Here is an 8,001-nt window from a genome sequence, read left to right as displayed (position 1 = left end):
CTGAGTCAGTTTACAACTAATTGTTCAAATCTCAGCTGATTTTCGCATGTATGAATGATTCTTAAGATTATTTTATGCCTAATCTTTTTTCCCCCTATTTTCAGTCTGAAGGTTGTAAGTTATACATTTAAAATACTTTCTTTTGTCATGAAAAATCCTTTTGACGTTTTTATTGTGACAAGTGCATTATAACACATACAATACATAAATATATATATATATATATATATATATATATATATATATATATATATATATATATATATATATACACACACACATACAGGTCCTTCTCAAAAAATTCGCATATTGTGATAAAAGTTCATTATTTTCCATAATGTAATGATAAAAATTAAACTTTCATATATTTTAGATTCATTGCACACCAACTGAAATATTTCAGGTCTTTTATTGTTTTAATACTGATGATTTTGGCATACAGCTCATGAAAACCCAAAATTCCTATCTCAAAAAATTTGCATATTTCATCCGACCAATAAAAGAAAAGCGTTTTTAATACAAAAAAGTCAACCTTCAAATAATTATGTTCAGTTATGCACTCAATACTTGGTCAGGAATCCGTTTGCAGAAATGACTGCTTCAGTGTGGCGTGGCATGGAGGCAATCAGCCTGTGGCACTGCTGAGGTGTTATGGAGGACCAGGATGCTTTGATAGCGGCCTTAAGCTCATCCAGAGTGTTGGGTCTTGCGTCTCTCAACTTTCTCTTCACAATATCCCACAGATTCTCTATGGGGTTCAGGTCAGGAGCACAATAATACCATGGTCAGTAAACCATTTACCAGTGGTTTTGGCACTGTGAGCAGGTGACAGGTCGTGCTGAAAAACGAAATCTTCATCTCCATAAGCTTTTCAGCAGATGGAAGCATGAAGTCCTCCAAAATCTCCTGATAACCAGCTGCATTGACCCTGCCCTTGATAAAACACAGTGGACCAACACAAGCAGCTGACATGGCATCCCAGACCATCACTGTGGGTACTTGACACTGGACTTCAGGTATTTTGGCATTTCCTTCTCCCCAGTCTTCCTCCAGACTCTGGCACCTTGATTTCCGAATGACATGCAAAATTTGCTTTCATCCGAAAAAAGTACTTTGGACCACTGAGCAACAGTCCAGTGCTGCTTCTCTGTAGCCCATTTCCTGCACACGCCTGTGCACGGTGGCTCTGGATGTTTCTACTCCAGACTCAGTCCACTGCTTCCGCAGGTCCCCCAAGGTCTGGAATCGGTCCTTCTCCACAATCTTCCTCAGGGTCCGGTCACCTCTTCTCGTTGTGCAGCGTTTTTTGCCACACTTTTTCCTTCCCACAGACTTCCCACTGAGGTGCCTTGATACAGCACTCTGGGAACAGCCTATTCGTTCAGAAATTTCTTTCTGTGTCTTATCTTCTCGCTTGAGGGTGTCAGTGATGGCCTTCTGGACAGCAGTCAGGTCGGCAGTCTTACCCATGATTGCGGTTTTGAGTAATGAACCAGGCTGGGAGGTTTTAAAAGCCTCAGGAATCTTTTGCAGGTGTTTAGAGTTAATTAGTTGATTCAGATGATTAGTTTAATAGCTCGTTTAGAGAACATTTTCATGATATGCTAATTTTTTGAGATAGGAATTTTGGGTTTCTCAATACTTGGTAGAGGCCCCTTTTGCATTAATTACTGCCTCAATTCGGCGTGGCATGGAGGTGATCAGTTGGTGGCACTGCTGAGTTGGTGTGAAGCCCAGGTTTCTTTGACAGTGGCCTTCAGCTCATTTGTATTGTATGGTCTCTTGTTTCTCATCTTCCTCTTGACAATAACCCATAGATTATCTCTGGGGTTCAGGTCAGGTGAGTTTGCTGGCCAGTCAAGCACACCAACACCATGGTCATTTAACCAACTTTCGGCAATGTGGGCAGGTGACAAATCCTGCTGGAAAATGAAATCAGCATCTTCAAAAAGCTGGTCAGAAGAAGGAAGCATGAAGTGCTCCAAGATTTCTTTGTAAATGGTTGCAGAGAATTTGGTTTTCAAAAAAACTCAATGGATCAACACCAGCAGATGACATTGCACCCCAAATCATCACAGACTGTGGGAACTTATCACTGGACTCAAAGCAACTTGGGCTATGAGCTTCTCCAGCCTTCCTCTAGACTCTAAGATCTTGGTTTCCAAAAGAAAAACCAAAACTTGCTCTCATCTGAAAAGAGGACTCTGGACCACTGGGTAACAGTCCAGTCCTTCTTCTCTTTAGCCCAGGTAAGACGCCTCTGACGTTATCTGTGGTTCAACAAATTCCTTGAAGTTCACTCAATTTCTTGAATCAATTTTGCTTGACGATCCTCATAAGGCTGTGGTTCTCTCGTTTGGTTGTGCATCTTTTTATTCCACACTTTTTCCTTCCACTCAACTTTCTGTCAACATGCTTGGATACAGCACTCTGTGAACAGCCAGCTTTTTTGGCAATGAATGTTTGTGGCTTACCCTTCTTGTGAAGGGTGTCAATGATTGTCTTCTGGACAACTGTCAGATCAACAGTCTTCCTCATGATTGTGTAGCCCAGTGAACCAAACTGAGAGACCATTTTGAAGGCTCAGGAAACCTTTGCAGTGTTTTGAGTTGATTAGCTGATTGGCATGTCACCATATTCTAATTTATAGATAGTGAATTGGTGGGTTTTTGTTAAATGTGAGCCAATATCATCACAATTAAAAGAACCAAAGACTTAAACTACTTCAGTCTGTGTGCATTGAATTTATTTAATACACGAGTTTCACTATTTGAGTTGAATTACTGAAATAAATGAAGATTTCCACGACATTTTAATTTATTGAGATGCACCATACATATAAATGGAAAAATCTTTATTCATATATTGTTAAAGAAATACTGTAATATACGGTAATATTAGGCCTTTTTTGCAAAGATGCAGGGCTGTGTGTTGACTGCAGTGTTGTAGTCGAGTCACCAACTGTCGAGTCCGAGTCGAGTCTCGAGTCCCAGTGTTCAAGACCGAGTCCAAGTCCGAGTCACCAAAGAAGACTCCGAGTCGAGTCCAAGTCGAGTCACCATTACCAGAGTTCAAGTCTGAGTCGAGTCTCGAGTCCCGTATTGGATATTTTTTTTAGTTTTTTGAGGAAACAATAGCAACCGAGTTGGTATGCATTGAAGTCCATGATATGAAGAAAACATCCTGAAATGCTTTCCTTGAAAAACATAATTTAAGAAAAAATGCCATGGAAATCCTGGATGGCATTGGGAAGAGTAAACATGCATTTTACAGGACACTGTATTTTAAAGACACTTAAAACATAAAAATCAATACGATATGCTGAGAGTGAGTGAGTGATTTTAGCGTGAGTGTGTTTGTATGTGTTCAAGTGAATGTGTGTGTGTGACGACACGCGACTGGTCAGAAAGCAACGTGTAACGATAAGGGCCATTCACATATCACGTCTTTTGCACGCTCAAGTTCGTTATTTCCAATGTAGGCGCGCGGTATGGGCGCTCATAAAGGAAGCGACGCGCTCGTTTTTTCCAAGCGTCCGCACCGCATCGAGTTAAAAACATCTCAACTTTTCAGAATGCTGCAAGCGCACCACGGGTCATTTGACAAGAACTAACCAATCAGCTTCATCCTTTCCCGCAAGTGCCCGAGCACTTTGGAGAAAAAGTAAAGTGAAAGTAAAGTGAGTGACGTCAGTCAATCAGAGTGTGTTGTCAAGCAAAGAGAGCGAGCGGTAGCAGTGTCTGTGAGGGAAAAGAATAGATCCCGGCCGGTCTTGGGCACAAAACAGGAAAAGTGAAACACCTTATATAATTTTTTTAAATAAAATTTTTAGTCAAAAACAACGTGATGAATGCTCAAGTCCGATTTTATATATCCTCGAGTCCGAGTCCAAGATCGAGTCATCAGTCCGCGAGTCCAAGTCGAGTCACGAGTCCAGAGAATGGAGTGTCGAGTCGGACTCGAGTCCGAATCCAGGACTTGAGTACTCCATCACTGGTTGACTGTAATATCACAAGCCCTTAAGGCCTTAAAATTTATTAGTACAAAATTATAAAAAATCATATAACCTTAACTTCAATTCAGTACTTTATATAAATAAATGTAAGAACTTCCTTGTAATGACAAATGTTGAAGTATTTTGTAAGTGCTATTATACATTTACTGTAGCTGGTGTACAGTAAACTGCTTATCTAAACACTTGAAAGCCTGCTTTTTTGTAATTTACTTTCTTTAGTTTAGTATAGAACACCATAGTCGTCCACACATCCTTTCCTTTCCTTATGGTAGTTTGTCACTGAAGGAATGTAATTATAATAGACCACTCAGCTCATTACAGACATTAGTGTGGCCCTGTGAACAGCACTGCTCCACAGCCAGCAGGGACACTTAGTTAACCTCAGTTACGAGGACGAGATGTCACCTAGGATGCTTTAGAAATGAAGCACATTATTGTAAGCCATAGAAATATGGATATTCTTCTTGAGATGTCTGTACAATGCTGTACAAACATCACTCAAAGCAAATGCTAGGATCACCTCCAGGCGACAGGTAATCAAATGAAACTGAATGATCCTATTTATAATTATTATTTACTTAATTTTCAACATGACAAAAATATAATATATTTTATATAATATAATTTTATATATATATATATATATATATATATATATATATATATATATATATATATATAATATATATATATTTTTTTTTTTTGATGAACTAGATAGCACAGAACCTGGATGTGGTGTGCCTTGTTTGCAAGCAGATGAAAAGATGCATGTTGTACATAAAACATGCCTTCGGAAACATGCCTTTACGCTCATAGATTCTTTTAGCATTCTGCACCAGAACTTCAGCTCCTGTGACAGTTGTACTGTCATGAAATTGTTGAATAAAGTAATTATTTTTGTTTTCTTTGCACACAATAAGTATTCTTATAGATTACTTACTACATTTCTGGGTCTTAAATGTTTCAGTTGCATTGCTGTCTATGCAGGGTCAGAAAGCTCACGGATTTCTAGACTAAGGTCTTACCGCTTGTTTACATTGCACATGCCTGTGGTGCATTATGACTCAGACAAGGTTTTGTTCCACTTCCACGTGGTGCCAACCTGACTTGTGTGTGTGTGTGTGTGTGTGTGTGTGTGTGTGTGTGTGTGTGTGTATTTTCTTGATTTCTTCCCCTTTGATATTTGGGGTTCTACTATGATTAAGTTGGCAAAATGGTCATGTTTTGTCTGGTTGAATTATGTGTATTGTTAAGTCTGACTTTGTTGTGCTGTAGCCTACAAAGTTAATATACTTACTTACGAATGACATGGATAAACGATTTGTAACTGTGCTTTAGTCTGCTTACTTACTTACTTACTGCCCATCACCCAACTGAGGGTATGGGCCGTCAACAACAGATCTCCAGAGTTCTTTGTCCTGGACCATTCTCTCCCACTGTAGCCAGGTATATCCCATTATTGTGGTGTCAGCTTCAAGGTCACGCTTGCAGGTTTTTCTTGGATGGTCTTTCCTCTGCATTCCCTGGGGGTTCCACCTCAGTGCCTGCCTGGTGATTTGTGCAAGGTATTCCCATTCCAGCCCCATTTCCTCTTCCTGATTTCTTTTTCAGCAGGAAGTTGGCAGGTTCACTTCCAAAGGTTGGTGTTATGATGGTGTCAGGCCAGCGGATCTGGAAGAACCTTCTGAGGCAGCAGTTGATGAAGGTCTGGATTTTCCTTGGTCGTCTTCCAGGTCTCTGCTCCATACAGTAACTGTCTTCACATTGGAGTTGAACAGTTAGATCTTGTTGGTCATGGACCAACTCCCTAGAGGCCCAGATCTTCTTGAGCTGTATGAAGGCCGCTCTTGCTTTGCCAATCCTTTCATTTCCATGTGCATCTGAGCCGCCCTGTTGGTCTATAATGCTACACAGGTAGGTGTGTCTTATTCCTAGAATGAGGAAGAGTGCAGGATGCAATGCTCCCTTTCTGGTCCTGTCTTTGGTCCTTAGACCTAGATACCTTTGCCTCCCTGAACTTACTGACCAACTTACTCTCAACGGATGTGTTGAAAAGCTTAAGCTGAAAACTGGCACATTGAGAGGAATGTCTCTTCATGGCCACCATCACTACCATCTATGTCTGTCTGTTTAGCGGCTCAGAGAGCGAGTTCTTTGGTGTGGCATAGCTTGGCCACTGTCGCAGGGAACAGACCCGGACCCTAAACCAGTTCTTTCAGTAGATCAGCCTGGTACACCTGTAACACAGCCATCATGTGTAAGACCCCACTGGTCTGACCATCTGCAATTCAAATGGAAGGTTACATCGTAAGGTTTGGATGACAGGGTCTGAGTCTTCAATGATGATGCCTCCACCATTGAGAGATAGTTTGCAAACGTATCTTCAGTTGGGGGAATGAACTCATATCTGTGCTCAAATATTCCTTGTACATTTATGTAATTGGTGTTCGAGGAAACAAATGAATGTGGGCTAAATATAGTTTGTTTTATGATTTCTCCAACTCAGACTCATGGTAACAGGGTGGTTATGTATATTGGAGCACATCCTGCTCCTTCTGTGTTGACGCCACGCCAGTAGAGCATGTCATAGAAAGAACATCTGGATCCAGCAGCTTGCCCAAGTCGGCTTCTTTTACTTTCATAGAGGGGGCTAATTTATAAATAATATATGCTTCAACTCTTCCGGCATCTAATGCCTCAGAATTAGATATTCAAAATTACTAAGTTTCTTTCCTAGTTTAAGAAATCGATATGAAAGAATTAGAGGTAACAGTAAGAGTTCTGAAGGGGAAAGCACTTCCTGTCTGACTCCTCCTCTAATCCCTGTTTTTTTATATCTCCTCTGGTGGTGACAGTGGGACTTGAACCTTGGGAAGAAGGTGCTTAACTCTCAACCCTCAAGAAAAATTTAAGCATAGGTGGAGCTTCTCACAGCAATCCCGTCCTACAGCATGCATTCAACTCTCTCAAGAGCCGAGTTCACTCCATTTAATTGCTAGGTTCTCCCCAAAACAATGCGAGAACAGAATCTGCTGCCATGAATACATCACTATGAGAACCAAATGTGCAAGTGCAAATGCTGACTGCTATCCCTTGGGAGAGAACCAGGCAAGAACAAAAGCTTCTTACCAGTTGTATTACCATAGTGAGCACATTCAGCTTCCTCAAGAAGTTGAACGTCCTTCAACAGTAGCGTTTGTCACACACACATACATGTTTCCTGAGAAAAAAAGGCTAACTGCATGCTACAGGCACTCTTTTAAAGTATCAGTACTGACATTACAGACTGTCATTGACCAGTGTCGCATCTAGTCAGACGCCATGCAAATTCCCATTCTAAAGGCAACTCATTCTATTTATTTATTTATTTGTTTGTTTGTTTTAATCATTGTACTTTGCATATTTATTTTGTATTACAGTAAGAAGAATTTATTGAGAACAATGGAAATTATGAATTCCATATGTATTATATTAGAATTTGGGGTGAAATATGCTTGAAGTCACTCTATAAATAATGTTAGGTCCTTAAACTAGGCCTAATTTTACACATACACAGCATATTGTGAATATTTATTTATTTATAGGTATGAAATGTGACCTGAACATGTCTTTGAGATATTTAACCATTCCAAGATTAAGATGGATGCTTCTATCACAGAGAGAGAGATATTTTGAGATCATTTTAATTTAATGCATACAAATGACCTTGGAAAGGAATAATCTAGTGGGATCAAATAGATCAAATATCTTGGAAGTGGACTTTGGTATGTTGATGTGTGTTTAAATAGACACTACATTGTGTATCTTCTGCCCTAATTGGGTTGGATACTGTGGGCAGAAATTGAAGTGGCATTTTGCAGGAGAACTCCCCAAGCTCGGCCACGATGAGCTCACAGTATCTGTGTCACCATGCCTTCGTTTATCAATGTCTGCCAGCTTTTGCTGAGTAGTTTGTTTTTCCTGTGTGCACCATATATCACCTGTCA

Source organism: Carassius gibelio, chromosome B19, assembly GCF_023724105.1.
Source record: "Carassius gibelio isolate Cgi1373 ecotype wild population from Czech Republic chromosome B19, carGib1.2-hapl.c, whole genome shotgun sequence".
NCBI lineage: Eukaryota > Metazoa > Chordata > Actinopteri > Cypriniformes > Cyprinidae > Carassius > Carassius gibelio.
Note: the sequence above shows the minus strand (reverse complement) of the source record.